This window comes from Toxorhynchites rutilus, chromosome 2, assembly GCF_029784135.1.
Source record: "Toxorhynchites rutilus septentrionalis strain SRP chromosome 2, ASM2978413v1, whole genome shotgun sequence".
In the NCBI taxonomy this organism is placed as follows: domain Eukaryota; kingdom Metazoa; phylum Arthropoda; class Insecta; order Diptera; family Culicidae; genus Toxorhynchites; species Toxorhynchites rutilus.
In genome coordinates this window covers 141,305,513-141,329,741 of record NC_073745.1, presented here as the reverse complement: position 1 = coordinate 141,329,741, position 24,229 = coordinate 141,305,513, and the positions used below count along the sequence as shown (strand labels likewise).

General features: G+C 37.1%; 1 protein-coding gene across 9 annotated transcripts in view; it reads left to right on the top strand.

Moving 5' to 3' along the window:
• The window catches only part of LOC129770491 (ecdysone receptor), a 680,728-nt gene that overhangs the window by 473,814 nt on the left and 182,685 nt on the right, over positions 1-24,229 (top strand). Inside the window, exon 1 of one of the 9 annotated variants that reach the window (XM_055773368.1) lies at positions 991-1,210. The exons of 5 other annotated variants lie outside the window; for them this stretch is intronic. The gene's annotated coding sequence lies outside the window, so the exon portion shown is untranslated. Of the gene's footprint in view, positions 1-990; positions 2,023-24,229 lie in introns of those variants that run through there. 3 more of the 9 variants (XM_055773367.1, XM_055773366.1, XM_055773365.1) reach the window with 3 other exon arrangements.

The following is a 24,229-nucleotide window of genomic DNA, read 5'->3' as shown; positions in this document are numbered from 1 at the left end:
ATGCCGGGTGTTCGGGTTCGATTCCCGTTCTGGTCGGGGGAATTTTTCGTCAAAGAAATTTCCTCCGACTTGCACTGTGATCACGCGTATTCTAGAGCTTGCCACTCAGAATGCATTCAAGGCGTGTTATTTGGCATAGAAAACTCAACTAAGTACTAATAAAAATGACGCAAGTAATACTACGTTGAGACGGCGAAGTTCCTCTAGGAACGTTAGTGCCATTGAAGAAGAAGAAGAAGATGATCGTTCTTGTTAACATTTTTTACAAAAAAAATATGTATAATTACTTACTGTTGGGTGTTCATGTCAAATCACTTTGGTGCTGAACAGCTCATTTTGCATTTCTAACATTGTCAATTTGCCATTTTCAGAATTAATATTCTTACATGCAAAGGAATAAATAAAAAATAAATTCAAATCGGAATAGGTACCAACATAAATACTTTAGATATTTTTGCTAAATATCTCACTCACACTCACCGTGCGCTAACCTTCTTGCTACATCATACAACACATCCGAACGCTTCCAATTCCCTCACACCACCGTGTCTGGCGGCTGTGTGTTGAATTGCGCAGCGTATCCAAATGTTGTGATTCTTGCTTTGCACCGCAATCTGCGAATATCACCGGCGTCGCCTTCGTCGTCGTGTTGTGTTGTCGTTGTCGGTGTCGTTTATTTTGGAATCGAAAACATCGTGTTCAATACACGAAAACAAAATAGATGTGTGTAGCAGCTTGCATGAGAATGCATGGAGGAAAGCGAAATCATCACGTCTCGCCCCCGTTCCCGCTGACCCGGGCTACCCACGAACTGGTGGTACGGCTGTGTGTGTGTGTGTGCGCAATGGTATGGAAGGATTTTTGCTCGCTCTCTCTCTCTCTTCTGCGACGCCGGGCGCACGCTCACACTCGCAAGGCGGCAAGCGTGTTTCTCGTGTGTACCCCGAGAGACAGCGCAAGTCGCCGCTAGTGTTCCTCCGCTAGCTTTTAGTATATGTTTGTCTGTCATGCGGTAGAGTTGCGAATCGTGTCTGAGAGTAGTAACCTGCGCCCAAAGAACACACAGAAAAAGGGAACCGTGAGAGGATGTAGATTTGAACAGCCTCGCGACTAGGCACGACGCGGAACGAAACCTCTATTGTGTGTGTGTTATGTTATTATTGTTGAACCATAACCAATCGTTCTGGGTCCCCCAATTGTGATGCACAAGGTAGCGGTGGTAGTGTTGTGCGGTGACAATAGTTTGTTATTGATGAAACGTCGCGTGACACGCAGGTCATAGCAGTGGCCAAGGATCAATCGTCTCTAATTTGAAGTCACTTGCCGCGGGTGTGTGAAGATCCTTCCCGGAGACTATTGTCTTTCGCATTCGGGGCTACAAATGATTTCGATTGATAGTGGTGCATCGCCGGAGTGGGATTTATTGCGTTGTTGAAAAGACCTTAACCTGTTTCTCCAAATGACGCTTCGGTGTGCTCGGGAAGAAGCGGAGAGAAAGGATTAACCTCAATAAGTGTGTGCAGCAGAGTGCTAGAAGGGCAACTACAATCCCCCGGTTCGGGAAAAGGGAATAGCAGTTGCTGCGGCAACGTGTAGACGAAGAGTGGTGCGGTCTGCGTGGGAGTGTGTGTAGTGGTGAAAGTATAAATCCTAGAAGAAGTCAGGATATCTGGAGATTGCTAGAAAACCAACCAACACAAAAGAGGGAAATGGTGTAACCTGGGGGAAGAAGCAAGAATAGTGGATGGAATTCAAAGCAGAAGAGTTTTTATTCTCGTTATCCAATAAGTGCATTCCGAGGCGAGGAGGAAAAGAAAAGTGTGTATTAGTGGGTGCATACAATACAATGACCTGCATTTATTGAGATTATTCTAGCGGGTGATGTATGATTATATTTCAAGTTCAGCCGGTTACAAGATTAAGATTGTAGTGTGCAGCGCTATTACGAAGTGTGACGCACCGTGAAGAAATCCTTGTGCGCTTCTACAAACGAGAGGAGTATCGATAGTGCAACATTATTGTGTAAGTGTTTCTCATGGTTAACCCACCGGATCCTGAGGATTTCCGGCCGCTGAAGTCATGGATTGCTGCTGGGATTCGCCGGGCTGAAGTCTCGGAGTTGGAACGGAAACCGGCGCAAGGCTGCTGTAATGAGACGGGAGCCGTGCGTATGTGTTCGTCGTGTGCACATTGCATACGCGTATAGCGGAATGCGGTGCAATCTCCGATGCACCGCTCGATGGCGGACAACGATGTTGTGTAATCGCATCGTGGCAGTGACTATCTTCGTATATTCGTCTCTTGTACGATTATGATTAGAAATGTGCAGCTTTTTGAATGATTTGCGAGTGTACACCTTTGTAGATAAGTGACGGGAAGTTTGTTCAATCCAGATTTGAAGTTGATTTAATGACGAGCGCCAACGTTATTGTTGTCCGCCAGCATTGGGCACGAATAATTTATATGTCAAATTAGCGAGGTGTCGTTATGTTCCCTGGAATGTGATGTCAGCTATTATTGAACCCTAGCAATGAGGGCGAATTGTTACCGGTAATTTGCCCATTTCTACAAGTAAGGACAGATAAGCTTCACATACCACTACCTACCTCTTTCAATTTGTATTCAACCGGATCCGTTTTTATTGGGGAAACATATTTTGTTTGTGTCGATTTTGTAGCAGAGATGCCAAATTCACGAAAGTATTCGTAGATCTGCGAATTTGTTTAATTTTTTTAGAGGACAAAATCTATGAAACTCAGTAGCGCTTCTATCTGAATGAAATTGAAGTTTGATTTTGAAGCAAGCGAATAAGTACCGGTCAGAGTGAAATACGTTCCTAACGCTAACATGCTGCCATGTTTCTTGATCTATGAACCTATTCAGACGCACTGGTTTTTATTAAATACTGTTGATGTTCCCTACTCATTCTACTATTCCTCTATGAAGGAACTCTAAATACTCTATGACATGTAACATGAATTTTCAACCCTGGAAGACTCTTGACCGATCGGAAATTGAACCCTATACTTACAAGAGAATAAGCTATGAATTTACTCCAGCTCTAGTACTCCAGCTTCACTGGATTTCCTACCACGATTTGCTAATGTGATCGTTTTCAAGTCCAGACGGCTGCATAATACCTAATTTCAGCTGATACTTCAGGCCCAACACTCATACCAAGACAGGTCAAGAAAATTTCCAATCAGATTTTGTTTGACCAACGAGGAATTGAACCCAATGCGTATGACAGTTTTAGACTCCAAATATCAAAGAAGTTTCACTTCTGGACTTGTTTTCGAATTCAGACGACCGAGCAAAGCTGAGCCTAATTTCGTCCGATACTTCAGGCCCTTCATTTAACATAGGATACATACGTATCAACATGAATCTGCGAAATACATGCCACATCACAGGAAACTCTCATCATAATTGTCTGTTGAGAAGAAGTCGCTGGAAACATTGTAACAATTGTCTATTTCAAATGAGTGGCAAGTTCGAGAATATGCGCGTATCAGTCGGAAGTCGGAAGAAATTCCTTTGACGAAGAATCCCCGAATGATTTGGAAAAAAATCAAATGTTAGTTCCCTAAAATCTAGGAACCTATTGGGATATATTCTCAATTCCAAAAAATCCAGTTACTCATTGATTTGAATTTCTGAACGATTTCAAAATTTACAGGGGTAGACTAAAAGGCGGGGTCCTTCAAAATTTGGACAATTTTCAAGTAGTCATACCCAGTGTTGTCACATTTTCATCTGTACCATCGTTAATTCTAATCTTTCAGCCTGAAACAAACTATCCAATATATTGACCTGGGAAAAATATACTCCTAAAAATAGCAACAGAGGTCAGGCCATTGAATCTTGGAGTTAATATTATGCAAGCAGTCCGATTTTTGTCACAGTTACACTGAAATCTTTTTCGTCCGTACTATTTCTTTCAAAAATCTGTATCAAAATCTGTACCATTCAAAATATTTGTTGCAAAGAAAAATCTGTTGAAAAAATAGTACTCAAGCCTCAAATTACTCGTTTGCTTGATGATTACCATACACACTCTTGCCAAACTATGATTGCATCAGTATTAAATGTTTCGAGCAGTCCTATGCTATTTGATCAAATGTTCAGAGTTCAAGATTGTGATCATCGTATCATTGCTTTGTCGTTTTATTGTTATTTTAATCAGAAAAAAAATCACTCGACGGTTACGAACGGAGTAAGACATAGTGAGAATTTTATAATGCAAGCGAACTGTCCAGTCTTTTCATTCAACTAATTTTTGTCCAACAGAGATTTCTTTGCGAAGCAATTTTATTTTTAGGCACCGCATTTATTCCCCATCATAAAAACATGAAAACGTTTCCAATACTTTTTCGATGCTTGTTAGATTGGGAATGTTTCTGGGGTTCAAATTATGGCAGCTTGAGTTGAGGTCCAATCATCAAAATCGAACCTCTGTCTCATCTTTTTTTTCTAACTCTACATGTGATTATTTTATCACTCCAGCAAATCTGTACCAATCTGTACTTTTGTGTACGAAAATCTGTAATCTGTGCCGTACAGAATCTGTTCCAAAAAAAATCGACAAAATCTGTACCATTCCAGATGAACCTATCCGTGTGGCGGAGATGCCAACCAAATTTTTGAAAAAGCGGGAAAAAAATGGAAAAATAAAAAAAGATGGAAAAAGCTCGAAGAATAGATTTTTTGTGTTTTTTCAAACGCCACCGGAGCGTAATTTTCATTATGAATTAATTTTGCGTGATGCAATTTATTCTGAGGCCAATCTGAGGTAATGGGGGCGAAACTCTCATCCAACGAGGATATGGAATAGAGCCGGCGTCAAACTGAAGTCGGAAACGGGGACCTCTCGCAAGCAAACCTGGTTTCTAACGATTACCCGGTTAGTTTTTTATTTATTTTTGCTTCGAAATATATGATTTATATTTCGAAGCAAAAATTAACCAGGCAAACGTATGCCGTCCGACGCTCGCTAACTCTCGGTTTAACCAAACTGAGGTATCGTCTTCTATGTTTCAAATTAACCGGGCAATCGGTGGAAATAGGTTTGATTGCCAGAAACCACTGCTTCCGACGACGGTCATTCAAGCATCCTGGCGTTCGTTTACAGTGATGTCAGCAAGATCCAGATTTCGGATCTCCCAAAATACGTTATCTATATCCTGAATATAACTTCTATCGCAACAATTCGGATGACTTTTTAGAAGGGGAACAATTGACATTTGCTTCCTTACTATCTTGTACGTTACTTGCTATGAATCAATTAACGTCATGTTGATTATTAAAGGATGATCGAAAGTACGTCGTTTTAGAACTTGTTTGCAGAGTGCAATGTAAAAACTTATTGAATCGGTCTTCAATTAAGCTACGGCGTTGTCTGAAATTTCACATATGGACAAATATTCATTGATCAACATTCAAGTCGCGGTACCTACGAAAACATTATCCAAACGGACGTAATTTTCCTGCTAGAACTGTACGTTGTTCAGATTGGTCATATTCTTAATATAGTCTGCATTAAAAAATGTTATCCAAAGCTGTCCTGAAAAATCTTGAAATACTCGAATGCAATGTGAATAGGTTCGGACTATCTCTTAGAATTAATCTGTTAATGTTGTTTACCATGCTTGGAGTATAAGACAAGAAAATTAAATAAATAATCGTTGCGGTTACCCGTCATAGATCATACGTAGTTTTTATCTTCTTGAACAACCAGAATAAATTCGAAGCGGTTCATGACATTCCAATAAACGTTTGACTACACTTTTCAATAAAATTCACCGTGTGGCTGACGATTGCAGCATTTTCAAGAGTTTCAACTCTAAAAATGTTTGCAATTCAGCAAACTTACTGTTTCGTAACGAATTATAGCAGAGATAGAAGTAAATATCGTTACATAGCTGCTTGATTCTCTCAGGCATGTGCACAAAGGGCCATACTATTGCACACACATTCTAGTGTAAACAAGTCTGGGGGCAAAAGAGTATAATTCAGGGGAATAAAACACTTCAAGTGTCGAAAAAATAAAAAAAGCTGGATAAAACTGTAGAAATTTGAAAAATCTGGAGAATTTTTGCCTTTTGCTGTTTTGCTGGCATGCTTTAAAATAATTGGCAATATCCTCATGAACAGTGTTGCCACATTTTAATTTGTACCAGAGGGGTTAAAAATCTTTCTCATCTGTATTTTTTCTTCCAAAAATCTGTACCATCGAAAATATTCGTTGTAGAGAAAAATCAATTTTATTAGCATAAGCAATACTAATTTATTTACTACAAATACCACATTTACATTTCATTCGTCATTCGTGTGTTTGATGATGCTTATACATAGTTTTTTTTTTCTTAATCTAGACTTGCATACTATCATTATTAAAAGTTTATTAAGTTTATTAAAAGTTTCGATCTGCCACACCAAGCTATACTACGGCGTAAAAGTCATCATGTAGCTTAATGTAGCTTTGTTCAAATGTAAGAAACTTCACTATCGGAAAAAATCTGTACCAAAAATCTGTACTTTTTGACGAATGTCTGTACTCTGTACCGTACAGAATCTGTACCAAAAATAACGAAAAAATCTGTACCTTTACAGATAAATCTATACGTATGGCAACATTGCTCGTGACCAGAGATGTCAACCTTCCTGATTTTTCAGGATTTCCCAGACTTTTCAGCACGCTCCCTGATATCCTGACGAACACTCAATTTATCCTGAATTTTTCTGAAATAATCCTGATTTTTCCTGATTTTTATACTTTTTACATTATACGTAATAAATATACTGATTTCCATGTCAAAGTTTTCTGCCATGATAGTTCTCCGGTTCGCACTTGTATATATCTTAAATTAAGTTAGATTCTCTAGACGCAAAGCTGTACTTGACTTTTTTCATCTCTACCCTCAATTGTTTCGTGGCTTTGCAAAACAGTACTAGAAAATTTTATGAAACCAGATTGTCTGATGAATTTATGAAATTACAACGAGATTAAGTTTAAAAAAAGATTTTATATGTATATTTATACCATGCTTATTATTTCTTCGCCCGAAGAAAGATATACTCTGTTTCTGGCGGGATTTGGAATGAATTCTGTATTATGAGCTACAACCAAGCAACCTGTTTTTCACATGTATGGCTTTCGACGAGGAAGCAAACATGTTCTGGGAGGATAGAATATTTAAGCTGTGTGAAAGATGGCGAAAGATTGCGAAACAGAACTATGAATAGAAAAAATCAAATGGTAATGCTTTGATTGAAAATTATGTTTTTGTTTTCCCAAAAATTTTCATTCCTCCAGATTTTTTAGAATTATAGTTGGCAACCCTGCTCGTGACCTTTAGCGTGAGAGGTACGAATGTTGACCACTACACCAGATCACATCGTGAATGGCTATGTCGTTTCTCAACGGATCCTGACAATTTGGCGACCATTGAACTCGTAATTAATTCCGGGTTCTGGGAACATTACATAAGGGGGGGGGGCGGTAAGAATGGGTCAAAAATGCTTTCGAAATGTAAGAATGGGTCAAAAATGCAAGTTTTCGAATTTTTTGTTGAATAACTATCGTAAATTATAGTGGACAGCATTTCTGATTATGTAGGTATGTTCTTTAACATGTTGAGCCCAGCGTCGGAGCCGACGTTGAGCTTTTTGGTAAGAAAGTGCTGACTGACTTGGACTGACAGTTACAAAATACGGGTCGGACTCGATTATATATAGTCGACCATTTTTTTCAACAATTATTTTCAAATCCTATACATAATCGAATCTCAAGAAAACAATTTTGTCATTAATGTATGAATGTCAAACATTAATAGGAAAATAGCTTTAATAGCTTTTAACGTTGAAAGTGAAATTGCGATTATATATAATCGAGTTAATTTTCAATCAAAGCATTACCATTTGATTTTTTCTATTCATAGTTTATATATAATCGTAATGAAATAAAAATATATATGGTTTGTTTACGGGTTTTCTACACAGATATTGTACAATGGCTCTTGATGCGCGCTGAATGCAAAGCGCAGCAAGAAAAAATCAGAGCTTAACGTGTTAATAATGAATTCACGGATAAATGCCACATTTCTTGAATCCCGAAATTAGGTTGCTCATTTGATTGTCTTTATGGTTTCAGCTTCTATAAAGATGTCGCCGAAAAGTAACGAATTCAAAAATATTGGGCAATTATGGAGTCTAGTAAGCGATCATATTTCAAATTCGACTTTTTTTTCGTCGATTTTCACCAAATTTTTACCAAATATTTTAGCCGCTGGATCTACTTCCGAACTGCATGGGAAAGTTATTCGAATGAACCTTCTGAGAAAAATATCGGACTACATTTAGTGTGTTTCTGCCCTTAGGCGAAACATGAAAAAACAAATGTTTGTTTATTGATTTTTGAGGTGTCCAGACCAAGGAGACGCTAGCTGTTTATATCATTTTTGGAAAGTTGGGATTTTTTTCAGAAAAAAATATCAACATCTCCGAAATCTTCTTTTGCATTTCTGATATTTGATATTTGTTTGTTTTTTTTTTGAATATTGTGTTGTTTCAAATCTCATGCATTGTGAGAGATTGCGTTCTTTGTTTCGAGAAAACTTGATAAATAAGTCTGAAATTCCGTTACCCTTTTACGTATGACATGGTGTCTTGATCATTTCATTCATTTATCGCTTCCGAAATATGTGAACGGAAGAATTGTCTAACAATCATTGTGTTTTGCCTTTCCCCTTGAAGTGTACGTACTTCTCGAATCGCGAATTTGCTTGTTTTAATGTATTTCAGGCACTATGTTCCGATTTTGACACGCAAGTTGAATGGATATTATTGAATCAATCGTCGTTATCGCAGCAAATTGTCATCAAAATTTTGCCTAACCAACAAATGGTATGCGTAGAAGTTCAGTGAGCTAAAGATACAAAGGCGTATATTCAATGTCGTCTTGAATAACCGAGCCAAAGCATTGCGTTCGTATTCCGCTGTTATTATGATTGCTTCTTTTTGCCGGTACAGTTTGGAGAGTACAAATAGAGCCAATCAAAACGTGGTATTTTAGATAATGCTTGGCATTTGACAATTATTCAGTTGTCACAAGAAAAATCGAATTTTATTCATTGCGTAGATGCGTAGAAACATTTCCTATCAATCGATGCAAACATTTTTGCGATCCATTAAGAAAAGATCGAGTTATAAGCATTCAAAATGTTCCATTTTGTCCTAAATGTTCAGTGTTTAATTTTTTTTTTCAGCTAGATTTGAGAACCGATAAGATGGACAATGAACAGTTTTGAAAAGATTTTCGATTTTCGACATTTTTAGTAGGACAAAAAAACTAAAAAACTGTAGGACTAAAAAGCTTCACGATGTATGTCACCAGGAACTTTACAACAATGCGTGTCGAAAATTCACACGCGAGGATCCAAAAAACGCAGCGCAAAATTAGAAAACTGTCCGCGAGCAAAAATTAATAGACGATTTACCAATTCGCTTCGATGATCTCAAATAGGAGAGTGAAAAAAAACAAAACTAAAAACGAGGGGGGGGGGGGAGGGCGAGCAAAAGACAAGAAAACAGATAAACAGGAAAACAAAAGCTGTAAAACGATTGATCGTTTCTGACACAGGCCTTGCCTGCTTCAATGTTGCTTCGAAAAGTGATTTTCTTTTCGTTCATTCGCTCAAGAGCGCACACGCATACACCTAGCAAAGAGATACACACAGACGCACACGCACACTAGGTGTGATCGTGATCGATCAAGTAGCCATTGGTTTTTCCGTGGCGTTGTGCGTAGCCCCGATGATAAATGGGATCGCGACGACAAAATGTATTGAGGTAGGAAGAAGTTGATTCCAATGATCCAATGATCGGGGCGCGCGGCGTGGTGGAAGGAAGTCCGGTTGTTGTTTTTTTTGGGGCCTTTGCTCATGGATGCGTAAGATTGGAATGCATCGATATCAACTCAAGAAAAGATGGCTAATCAAGTGTCACGGGGACAAACGAAGAATAATTTCTGAAAAATTTTGAAATATAGCTAATAAGCCATTGACTTCGGGGTGGTTGAAAGGAGGAAATGAAGTTAGATACAAAACAGTCGGTTTTCGTTACTTCTTTTTCACCCCGACGAAAAGACTCAAAGGAAACTAGGAAAGACCCACCAACCACCAACCAACCAAGGGTAATTATGATTGAGAGTGAGATCGAAGATTTTGTTTTTATTTTCCTGCTTCTTTGGTTGCGCTGTGAGCCGTGGAATTTTTGAGCGATGTTTTTTTGTGATGCTGACGCAGTGTGGTGTATTCAGCGCCTCACGGTTGTTCACTTTCGGTTCACGTTTGGTTTTAGTAAGGGATAGCGGCGTGTGGAGAGAGAGGAGGACACACGAAATATACACATGCGTTTGTATGGGTGATTGAGCCTTCAAAAGCTTAGATCGCGCTCGTATTTCGCTGCTGATGTGTATTAGATCTGACTTTGTAGAATGAAGCGTAACTCTAGTTCCTTGTCTTGCGTCTTTTTTATTTTGCTTTGAAGAGCAAGTTTTGTTTGCTCGAAACAGAGATGCCAGATTGTGTGTTTCGTGTAAAGTTCTAGGTTTTTTTCGAAATTGGTTCGATATTCACAACTGGTGTGTCAGATTTTCTGCGTCGTACACGAAATTACTCACACAGATAAAGTAATTAGCAGAATCACGATGTTTTGTTTGGTATAATTAATAATTTTCTAAATTTTATTGATTTAAATCCTTTTTCCATCTGTTTTTCTTACATAATTTAAATCGTCGAAGGTAGAAAACTTAAAGTGATTATCATTACCGAGTTATGATTGAGAAAGCGTATGAATTTGCCCATTTAGAGCTTTTGATAAGGATTTTTTGTTCTGATGCATTTGTGAGTACGATATCTGCTGTGGACACAAACCATACAACAACAATTCTAAAACGTTTCAACACATATTTTTACATCGAATATATATAACTATATCAGTAAGATGCATTTTCCCCCGCTTCACTAAATCACAAACATGTAATAATCTCCATAACTATAATTGTCAATATACGATGGACTTTTTCGATTCGGTGGTTTTACACTTTTTATTTTGATTTCTATGATTTATTTATTGCAATTCATCGAATGAAATCATATGAACTGTTTGCTTATAATCTATCGGGACATGCAATGAGGATTGACAGAGGCTGCGGCAACCATTGGTAATCGTGCTTCAAATTTGTTAAATACTTTTCGGCAAAACAGTCCTTTGTGACAAATGCCAAGCAATTTGATATGGCTCAGACATAACATTCATTGAAGGAATATTCGAATGGCTCAAATGAAAAAAAAATGATACCGGATACACATCAAACTTAGTGGATTTAAGTAACATTTTAGGTTTCTATTGTGTTTTCATTTTTCTTCTCATAGAAATATAAATATAATAAACTTGATTGTTTCAGTCAACCAAATTAAAACGCCTTAACCCTTGTACAATTTGTTCATTGACGCCCAACTATTTTGTATTTTATCTACGAGTATGTATTTAAATTTTACTGCAATATAATTCCCAACAATTTATGGTTCATGGTAGAATTTTGCTACTTTAGTATAAGTCATATTAGAAATATACAAAAGAATATATATATATATATATATATATATATATATATATATATTCTTTTGTATATTTATTTTGTATATATATATATATATATATATATATATATATATATATATATATATATATATATATATATATATATATTTGAATTGTACATAATCTGGTTCTGCCTGTTTTCACAATAAAGAATCTTCGAAAAATGATTCGATTTTTATTCAAACCGCGCAAATATATTTTTGAATAAAAAATTGGATACGTTTTTAATTCCGTTCCGTTAATGTATAGTATAGTTATGATTTAGGTTGGTTTGAAAATCCATAGTTTTGCCAAAATAGTTTGTAATAATTTGTAACTTTTGATCTGCTTTTCCGATTTACGACTTCTCTAATGCAAACAGAAAGTATTCCGGGAACTTTTCAGCAAAAAATATTACATAATGCTTCGAATTCTACTTTGAGCCGAAAATTTTCAAAAATGTTTGTTTTTTGTTTTGTTCTTGTTTTCGATGTATTGAACTAGAAGAGACCCTAAGCCTTCGTTTCTTTCCAGGAAGTTCAGCCTTTTTACATAAAATATGAATATTTCAGGAACTCTTCTTTTTCTTGATTTTGGGATATATATATATTTTTTTCTCATATTTTTATGCTGACAGCAACGAATAAACTCATTTAAAAAATTGTTGTATGGCTTAGTTGATTTTCGAATTTTGTACAGCAAATATACCGTTCTATCAAAAAAATTTCTAGAATTTCGTGGCGATACGACTCGTGTTCAAATTATTGATGAAAATTGAATGGCCAGGGGCCATTCGATATGATAAGTCCTCAGCAACTTCTCTAGCGGTCAATGTTTCATCTATGTTTCGTCGGTTGTAGATGTGCTCATGTGTCCGACCCACTTTTTGACGTTCTCATCTTCTCGGTCCTGTGAGAACATTTTGTACCACGTTTTGCGAACGTTACTTCGGCCTAAGGTAGACTCATCATATGTTCGGAATGGGTTCGAGCACTTAATTTTGTTTTTCTCACAAAATTCGATACAGATTCTTTTTTTGTTGATTTTTTTTCATACGCGCGAGTTGAAATTGTTCATTGTTTTCTATGAGAGCAATTCCAAATGAAATAGTCTTAAAAATGCGGATCTTAAAAACATGTATTTTTGGTTCTAATAAAATTTTGAATTCCGTTTTGGTTTGAGGAAATGTGACTAAAAAAAGATACACTGAAAAAAAATTTAGTATATTTTTTATTTACAAATGAAAACTTCAATTTGCAATATCTAAAATATGTATTCTTTAATTTTTTTTCATATAACATAGAAGTCATGGAGAAAATTTAAAAAAATAGTCCAAGATGCTAAAACAATTTTATATGAACTTAGTGAAACATCAAATTTTTATGAATTTTTGAAACTTTGAATTTTTGCACGTTAACAATTAATTTTAGCCATAAATTATGAACCCTGGTGTGATTTAAACCAGAAAAGCTCATTATCAATCTCCTTCTAAATGCAGCCATTCTCAAGATATTTAAAAAACATTTCTAATGTATTGTCTTTTTTATAGTAAACTAGCTGATTCGGCAAACATTGTTCTCCATGTAAATTATTTCTAGTGAATATTTTGGCTGTTCACTAAAAATATGTTTATTTTTTTTTATGAGAGCAATTCCAAATGAAATCGTCTTAAAAATGCGGATCTTAAAAACATGTATTTCTGCTTCTAATAAAATTTTAATTCCGTTTTGGTTTGAGGAAATATGATTAAAAAAAAAGATACACTGAAAAAAATATTAGTATATTTTTTATTTACAAAAGAAAATTTTAATTTGCAATATCTAAAATATGTATTCTTTGATTTTTTTCATGTGAAATAGAAGTCATGGAGAAAATTTAAAAAATTAGTCCAAGATGGTAAAACAATTTTTGATGAACTTAGTGGAACATCAAATTTTTATGAATTTTTGAAACTTAGAATTTTTGCATGTTAACAATTAATTTTAGCCATAAATTATGAATCCTGATGTGATTTAAACCAGAAAAGCTAACTATCAATCTCCTTCTAAATGCAGACATTCTCAAGATTTTTAAAAAAACATTTCTAATGTATTGTTTTTTTTATAGTAAACTAGCTGATCGGGCAAACATTGTTCTCCATGTAAATTATTTCTAGTGAATATTTTGGCTGTTCACTAAAAAATATGTAATGAATTGTAAGTGTGTTTAAATGTTCTAACGATCTCTTAAATTATTCGATTGTGATCGATGAAGGATAGATTCCACGTGGATATCAAGCAGATACGTGAAGGTTTGACCGTGTATTGCATTGGACCACCGTGAAAAAAATGGACTTCCCGAGCCCGAGTGAGATGGAGATGAGATCTATGACATACAGGAAAACGCTTTGTACATTTTCCATCTGCTATGCAAGGTGATATAAATCTTTTATCACATGGGCAATGAACCATTTTTGTGGTAACAATATCGAGCTGTCACTCATATTCTGGAATCCGATTGCTTTGAGCCTCGATCGAATCTCACGATTCGTCTTTTGCATTCTGAAATCCGATCGACCTCTATTCATTCGTGCTATGAATTGTGGAAATTCTGCCTTGGCGCAGAATAAACATCAAACTAAATAATCCGTTTTCGTGAAGCAATTTGCTTTCTGATACTGGCAGACACGAAAGCATTTTTAAATTGTCGAAATTTGAATGAAAACCATTATTCAACGTTGTTTAAATACTTAGTAGAAAGTCCGAACTTAACGTTTTTCTATACACGTTTTTTATAAATCTCTTTATCCATAAATTAAAATCATTATCAAACACAATTTCCGTTTAATATTTTTTCCCACTTGTAGGGAACGTGTTATCCTGTTACACAGAACAAAAATTAGAGACTGTTTTTTCCGTAGAGTTTTTTTTTAATTTGTAACTTTTGTTCTAAAACCGACTTCATTTCACCAGAAAATTCATTGTCATTTTCGTTTCACAGTAATAGTTCAATGTCGAATCGACTGGCAAGGCTGCCACATTTGCACAACTCGATTTATTTTGAGTAGCGATTCGTTCGGGTAATCCTGATTCGATCGGATTTCAGAATACAGGAGAATAGTTGATCAGTACATGGATCTGTAATTTCCGAGGAAATTACTCTATTTTTTTTTGCTAAGAGCGTGTTTTGTTGGCTAACCAAATTAAAAATGTGGGTAATCCTCGCTTTTGTCATTCAACCGAATTCATGCACCAACATGTTGGACGGAATACGTGTAATTTGGTAAAGGAGCTCTTTCAAGGCCTCATTTCTTTTATTTGTATACACGCGCTGTCGTTTGAAGAAAGGCTGTGTCGGTGTTGCTCACGACAGCGTCTCGCAAGGGAATGTACTCTTCCTCAAACCGCTTCTGTTGATTGTGTCATAGGAATCGTAGTCGTTCGCTCTCTACCTTTGCGTATATATTGACCATGGATTACTGGCACAGCTCAAGACATAGTAGAATGACGTTGTCCTGACTGCGTCAATTCATCAAACGACACACATAAGTATCTATCGAGCGCACTCTCTTGTTTGTTTCGTCTCCTCCAACAACGTGTTCAAAAATATTAATTCAAAATGAGCAGTTTCCAGCAGGGACCAATTCCAATAATTAATTGTGCTCATCTAAAATGGCTCCCAGCTCGCCGGCCAGGTGCTTTAGTTGAATTGAGATTACTTGCGTGTATGTGGGGTGAAAGTTCGATGAAGATAACGAAGTGCTCTCTGGCATTTAACAACGTAAATATAATCGACCTGTTTGAAAAACGAACGACGGATCAGTTATTTGGTATTGTTCATATAAAAATACAAATAACGCGATTAAAAATGGGACTTAGGGGTGAAAATTGTCAAAAATATATGGTTATATGTGTTTTTTCAAGGCAAACTGATTTTTCCCAAATAAGTATGTTCTACTATTCAAGCCATTTCGTTTGGTACCCATATTGATGAAATGAAAAAAATGTCCCATTTTTTGATGGCGGATAAAATATGTAGTCCGTCATTTTTTTGCGGCAGCCTTTTTGGATTTTCAAGATCATAGAATACGCAGTTTTATAACGACAGCAGAGATAAAGGCGTGTTCCAAATTTCAGATCAATCGGTCAACAGAAAGGAGGTTCAATTTCTGTTGATGTGGGACAACCTTGCAGATAAACATACAAACATATTTTTTTTTTTTTTTTTTTTTTTTAATTTTCCCTCCACTCACCCCCATCTCGAAGATACTCTGACTTGAGGATCCTAGAGTTGGGCTCCAGTTATTAAAAAAAAAAAAAAGGACATATTTACAGTAGGTAATGCTAGATAAAACCGTTTAAAAGTATAGTATAAAAACTATATTTTTATGTTTTTGATTTTTTGATTACTCTACATAACCCATATTTACATTTAAATACAAAAATAAAATTATTCATAATTTTTATTATTCACATGGGACCACCCTAACCGCTATTAAATACAGGGGAATTTCGATATAACGTACCTTTGTTATAACGTACTCTCGATAGAATGTACATTTTACCTCGTTATGTTCATATTTTCAAAGTGTGAAGGAATAATTTTTTGAATATGTTTTTTTTTTCTGAAGGAAGAATACATTATCTGTATTTTAATAGTAAAACATGTGTTGGGCCTTTAACCTATCTCAAAATACAACTGGTTTTGTGATTCTTCGGATTCAAAATGTATCAAACTTTAATCAACAGTACGAAAGGAAACATCATGAGAAAGGCTGGCTTCATCTTCTGCTTGAATTTCTTCATTAACCTTACCCAAACACCAACACGATAAAGTAATATAAGTTACGTTTCTGTGTTCTTGTTTATGCTTCGATATAACGTACAATTCGATACAACGTACCATTTTGGATGTGAAATGTACGTTATATCGAAGTTACCCTGTATTCAGTAATCGGTATCCTAGCGGGATCATATATAGTTTAGGACCTATTCTCAAGCCTACCAAGTTTTTTGAGTATAATTTCATTAAAATCGGTTAGGCTGTTTCGGAGTAGTTCGACCACGAACACACGAGATTTTTATATATATAGATAGGCCATTTTAATATGTTTGTCGTGCCATACCGTCATGGTAATGAAATTTGAAAAACGTTTTCTAATCTAATTCTAAGTTTCGAAAATTCATAAAAATTCGATGTTCCACAAAGTTCGTCAGAAATAGTTTTGCCATCTTGGACTCATCTTTTGAATTTTCTACATGATTTCTATTTTACATGAAACAATTTTAAAAATACATATTTTAGATATTGCAAATAATTTTTTTCCCCAAATAAAAAAGAGTATTTTCTCAGTTCTTGCTACGCTTTCTATTCAGCCCGCATCTAGAACATTCGAACTTTATCACTGTTGGCCCCCACAGATACTCATTGTATACATTGAAAGAAAATGGTCAGAATTTTGGCTAGAAAGTAACAGGTTTGAAAAGAAAATAGTCAGAAATTTGGCTAGAAAGTAGTCACATATCGTAAAACATCCGAAAACATTTTTTTTTTAAATACTACCTTATTTTGTAACTGTCAGTCCTAGTGATCAACGTTATTCTAACGTTATTTCAAAAAATAAACTTTGAAAATAAAAAAAAAATGTTTCATCCTCAATACAGAAAACATATACCGTAATGCTTTTAGTGTCAAGCATAATACTTAACTGTTGACGAAAAAATGTCAAAAATCAAATCAAATGTTTATGTTTCACAAACCCATGGCCAAAATAGTAATCACATTCAGAAGATGATTTCAAATTCGAACAGATCCGGTTAACGATGAAGTTTTTTACTAAAGGAGTTGCGTGAAAGTATGTACATAAAATAATAATCACAAAATAAATTCCATAACTTTTGTTCATTATTGATGTTTGGTTTAAAATTATAATAGAATAACAATGAAACAATAAGCAACCTGCAAAAATCATTAACTAACTTCTCTCGAAGAAATGTAAAGAAAAAATGCTGTCCGGAATTTAGAGCAAAAGTGTCCGAAATTCAAATCACGGCACAATGAAGAAATTTTGAACAAATTCATAACTTACATGACTGCCTTCTAATTCTATGGGAACGTAATTTTTCATGCTATGCTATGTCATGATTGTTTAAGCAGTTGAAGTTAACAACGCTAACGCGTTTAGTGTCAAGCATTATACGCTTAAGTGTCCAGTTTTCGATGCATTACGATATTTCAGCAAATTCCGAAAAGTAATTTATGATATTGAACTTTTTTTAGTCAATTTTCAGTCAACCAAAATTTAGATAAATGCATATTTTGCAGTTTTGGGGAGGCACTACCAACCAGAACGATTCTGTGCGAGAAAGTTGAGCCCCTCGGTGTTCTCATATTTTGTTGAAATTTAGAAGTAAAATTCATGTTTTGTACATGTCTTAACACCTTCGTCGCCCAGAGCGATTCGGTCGAGTTTCTTGCGGGGCCCAAACTCAACTATCGGTGCGCTAGAGAAATAAGCGAGCACCAATAATAATGAATCCGGGTTCGATTCAGGACTACTTTTCTGTTGAATCCGTATGAAGTCAACCGACTGCTGATTGGAAAAGTTTCGAGTATTATCTCACCGAGTTCCGATTAGGATTTTGAGGAACTATACGCAAGTGAAGACCTGGACGATATGTTAGAAGAACTTACTACAGACGACATAACGCTATTGATTTTTCAACAGTACATTTAAAATGTGATTTTTCATAAATAAATATGTTCTGCTATTCAAGCCATTTCGTTTGGTACCCATATTGATGAAATGAAAAAAATGTCCCATTTTTTGATGGCGGTGATTTTGGATTTACATTTTTCATAAATAACTGTGTTCTACTAGTCAAGCCCTTTCATTTGATACCCATATTGATGGGGTTTTGATAAAATATGTAATCCGTCATTTTGTTGCGGCAGCCATCTTGGATTTTCAAGATCATAGAATACGCAGTTTTATAACGACAGCAGAGATAAAGGCGTGTTCCAAATTTCAGATCAATCGGTCAACAGGAAGGAGGTTAAATTTCTGTTGATGTGGAACAACCCTGCAGATAAACATACAAACATATTTACAGTAGGTAATCTATATATATATAAATGGAGTGATGTCTGTCTGTCTGTCTGATTCTTATAGACTCGGAAACTACTGAACCGATCGACATGAAAATTGGTATGTAGGGGTTTTTGGGGCCGGGGAAGGTTTTCGTGATATTTTGAGACCCCTACCCCCTCTCTAAGGGGGGGCTGCCATACAAATGAAACACAAATTTCTGCATTACTCGGAAATTAACCAAGCAAACGAAACCAAAGTTGGCATGTGAAAGTTTTAGGGTGCAATAAATGTTTCTATGATGGTTAGACAGTCCTTCCCCCATTCAAAGGGGGGGCTGCCATACAAATGAAACACAAATTTCTGCATTACTCGAGAATTAATCTAGCAAATGTTACCAAATTTGGCATGTGGAGGTTTTAGGATGCAATAAATGTTTCTATGGTGATAAGATACTCCTTCCCCCTCTCTTAGAGGGGGCTGCCATACAAATGAAACACAATTTTTTGCATTACTCGGAAATTAATCAATCAAACGAAACCAAAGTTTTTTTTTTTTTTTTTATTTAAATCGTTTATTTTTACAGGCTCAGTTACATAGGTTTAAAGGAGCCGAACTCCTTACTGTATTGTTACTAGTATATATACATTTTTCCTTAATTCTAATGTTAATAATATAGGAAACCGATTACTCGCGGTCAACTCGAGTTTAGAAGGGTGACATATTTTCTTCAGGAAAAGGAGGGGATATGAGGATATGTTGACATTGATCACACTCACACTCTCAATCACACTCTCAATCACACTCATCACACTCAATTCTTAAACCTATCTTATATCTAATATGTATTTACATTTCATCTTATTCTTAAGAAGGGATCCGATCTCTCACAAAGGAAAAGGAAAAGGAAAAACTAAGGGTATAAGGACAATCACACACGAAGATCGATAGCTTTAAGGAATACATATATTTGGGACATGTAATCAAGGTCTAACCGAGCCAACACGTCTCTCACCGGCACATTGGGCTGCCTTCCTCGGGCCCTAAAAAAAAAAAAAAAACCAAAGTTGGCATGTGAAAGTTTTAGGGTGCAATAAATGTTTCTATGATGGTTAGACAGTCCTTCCCCCACTCAAAGGGGGGGCTGCCATACAAATGAAACACAAATTTCTGCATTACTCGAGAATTAATCAAGCAAATGTAACCAAATTTGGCATGTGGAGGTTTTAGGATGCAATAAATGTTTCTATGGTGATAAGATACTCCTTCCCCCTCTCTTAGAGGGGGCTGCCGTACAAATGAAACACAAATTTTTGCATTACCCGAGAATTAATCAAGCAAATTAAACCAAATTAGGCATATGGAAACTTTAGGGTGCAATGAATGTTTCTATGGTGGTTAGATACCCCTCCCCCCTCTCTTAGGGGTGGCTGCCATACAAATAAAACACAAATTTCTGCATTACTCGAGAATTAATCAAGTAAATGGGCGGGACGAAGTTTGCCGGGTTAGCTAGTGCTAAATAAAACCGTTTAAAAGTATAGTAAAAAAACTATATTTTTCTGTTTTTGATTTTTTGATTTCTCTACATAACCTATATTCACATTTAAGTGCCCATTCTATCAAATTCCGTTTAAAAATCCTATTCAAATTGAACGAGAAAAGTGTCACCCACATATGGGTGACGGGGCCCCCCAGAAATATACCCGTCACCCAGATCTGGGTGACGGTGCGTTCAAAGTGTTAAAACGTTCGAAATCGATGCTGATCTCTTCAGGACATTTTTGTTCCTGAGCTAGTAAAAAAAACCGGTAGACGATTTGAAGTGATTAGCGATCCAAAAACCACGGCTGCGCAATCACACACATCGTACCATCATGGGCTGTGTGTCCATTAGAATTTACAATGTGCTTCCAAAAATACAAACTCTAGAGAGCGAACCCGATTCAAATTTACATTAACAAGCAATTAAAAAGCTTAAAATAATGGCACTGGCAGAACGTGCAACAACCACACCACCGGGATTCCGTTGAGCTTTGTTCTACAATGAACGCTGGAAACTAGAGAGCCCCACCATTTGATCGCGAATGGATGGCACATGCGCTCGCCACATACAATCCCACAACCACCATCGCGCTGGTGGGGAGGGGGTAATGGTGATCGAAACAACAGCACCAGAAAAAAAACCATTCTTGATCTAGATGTTTATGTGGTTCTCTTGTTGTCACGTCACGCATGAGATCGGCTTCCCGATCCGCTGCCGTCGATCCCTCAGTAGAAGAAACTACAAAAGGAAGTTATTTCCCATAACCGTGTGTACAATGTGATAGAGGAGTATGTAAAATGAGGGGGGAGAAGGGAGGGGTGTGATTGTAAAAACGGCCCAATCACGGAGAAGTCGGTGAACTTGTTGAAGGACGCGCCGGTGTTCTGTTTTTAGCCGGAGCGGACAGCGATCGCTGCGGTTGACTTACAATTACTCGCATATCGGGTTTGATCCTACGCGTACTAACCTGTGCTGCGCTATCAGCAGGTGCGCGGATGGATAGTGGAGGAAATTCCTTCGGTTATCGGCTAGCGCACCTGAAAAGCCACAAGAGCACACATACAGTTCATGGTCAACGGAACAAAAACACAAAAGAAAACAATTACACTTTCATAGGTGTGTTTTGTTCTGCTACCGTGGTGACCAGCCGAACGTTGAACTGTTGGTGGCGATCGTTCTATGTACTTCGTGTGTCCCGACAACTGTCGAACTCGCACCCTTTTGTTGTACTATGGTAATGAGTTCACCGTAGAGAACGTTCTCACCCTGAACTAGAACTTGGTCGTGGTTTGCACAGATGAAGCACCAGCATGAAACCACGCCACGCTTCTCTGGACCTCTGGAGCGTTAAGCCGAGTCATGCGCACTGCTCGCACCCACTGTAACTTGCGTTCACAGACTTACAGATAGATGGAACATTGACTTTAGCCCTCTCATGAATTCAGCAAGCTGTGTGGAACGAAAGTGTTGACGGGTGTCATGTTTCCAAAGTGCGCTCGGTGTTGGAATTGGAATTACCGCCGGGCTCTCGAAATGGAAGCGGGTGATGAATATTCACTATCGGTGCTGCTTAGGAACTGGTGTACCCGCAGTTATTCGGGTAAGTTTAGCCTCGGCAAAAAGTATGCCGAGGTGAGGTGATACTTTCGATTTTGTTTCTGTCCTTTCGTTCGTTTGGCGACGCTATCTTGGAACTTGGCAGGAATCAACCTTCGCCGTTGTTGAACAGCGCTGAAGGAGTGCTGGTCATGAATTGGGCCAAGGTTTTGCAGCTGCACCCCTGCTAGTAGTATTTGTCCTCTGCTGCATGCAAAAGCTACGTCTCATATTCGAATATTATTACTTAACACAAGAACTTGTTTTGGGCTTCTGATATTTCTTTCTGTATCTGATAGGTTTGACGGATGAAGCCAACACCCCTCCCCCCCCCCGCGCCAAGGATGCTGAACTCACTTCCGACGAGAGCAAACAAAACGTGTCTGCAGAGCGTTTTTTTCATTGTTGCCTTTCCGGTGAATTTCGGCTTCATCCTCTCATGTGTGTGTGCGTGTGTGGATCTTTTCTCTATTGACCCTTGATTCCGCCTAAACGCCCAGACAACGTCAACACCAGCCAAGTGTGCCAAGTGTGCGAAAACAAAAATATTAGAAGGTTCGCCCAAACATTAAACAGCGGATCTTCGTCCGTCAGATTAATCTCTTCGCATTTTTTCGTTTTGTTTATTTCTAGGAATGGCAGTGCAAACCAGAATTTGAATGTTAATGAATTTGCGGCGGTGCCAAATCTGCTCAATGGCCCCCCTCTTCCCGTGTGTGGTGTGTGACGGTCAAGGCGGTCATGAAACATTGATTATGAGCTTTTTTTTCAAACACAAATCACGAGCAGAAACATTAAATGTGTGTCATTGTGGTTTGCGATAAGTATTGTATAACAAATCGCAATATTTCGGCTGATTTACTCGTCGAAACGAAACGCATCAATTTTATTCCTCCCCTTCTTTCGGAAAAAAAGAAAACAGAAGGTGTCAAAGTCGAAACGCGGAAAGCAAGTTGATTTGAATAAATAATTTGATCGAGAAGAGGGTGACAACAGCTAGGCGGCACCACTACTAACAGTCTGCTGTCGTCGCATGAAAATACGGTGGCTTTGGCGAAGGTGAACAAACCTAATGAGTAATAGTTATACGCGATGAATGCGGTACACATTCGCGTAAACATTGGTGTCCGCGGCGATCGCACACCCGCGACCATTAGTGCGCGCCCCGTCCATGAATAAAACATTACGCGAACGCAGTCCTGCTTAGGAAAAAAAACATTCATTAAAAATGACATGTTTCAAAATACGCAACTGCGACCAGGATTGTTTCTGGTTGAACATACTGATCAAAATATGACACTCTCGCACAAGTTCAGTTCCTAACAGTTCATGCTGTAAAGAATTCTAGCGCCAGCTCGAAGTTGATTATCAGCTTATGCATGTGTTGAGAATATATATATGAAATCTCGACATGCATACGCGTTTCGCATTCTCAAGTGGACGATCCTGGAATTTGGATTAGTAATGGATGTCTACGTGATAGTGATGTTAGTTTGAACACAAAATTAACACCGAAAATCAGTTTTAAATTTTACGAAAATTTTGACGCACCGAAGGTTCTGAAAAGAACCTTCGGTGTTGTCATTGGCCTTGGTATTGCTGGATCATAACATTCCGTGCAAGCGTTGGTGTTGTTGGATTCGATTTTTGTTGAATTCTGCTGAATTTTTATTTTAATTCTACACAATTAATCAATGCTTTTTATTTTTGGTTCGGTTTGGAAAATGAGCGAAATCCGAAAACTGCAGCTTTTTTATTTTATGATTATTTAAGTGTTGGTTTCAAAAAGTATATAATTTTCTTAATTTTTTTCATGTTGTTGCTTCTCATTCATATCTCTTTGCAGTGCAGATGTAACTAAATGGTCCTTGTTACGCTACACATTGACGCCACTTTTAACCCGGACACAACGCGCGAAAATTGAATGATCCATCTGGAAAAGTCACCAAAAGCTTCTACACTCGAATATTTCTCCCCGGCAAACAAATGATAAAAATCAATTTGCTTTTTATTATTTCGTATGTTACTTTAGAACGAACCGAACATTTTCAAATAACTCTTTAGAGAAAGCTATGGTGACCTCGAAAGGGACTATAGTATTATAGAAGCAGCTGAAGATGGTTGATTCATGAATCATTCTTGTTCTCGCGAGGGCAATGCACAAGCTATATGTCGAAATTTGGGTCCTTATTGCGAATGCACGTAATGCACCTCTTCTTGTTGACACACACACACTCTGCAGCCACAGACGATTCTATATATGTACCACCACGCCATTTGATACGCATTGTTGCGGTGTCTCGACTAGGATTGGGCGATCTCGAATCGATTCTTAGAGAATCGATCTTTTCCATTCCGATTTCCGATTTTTTGGATCG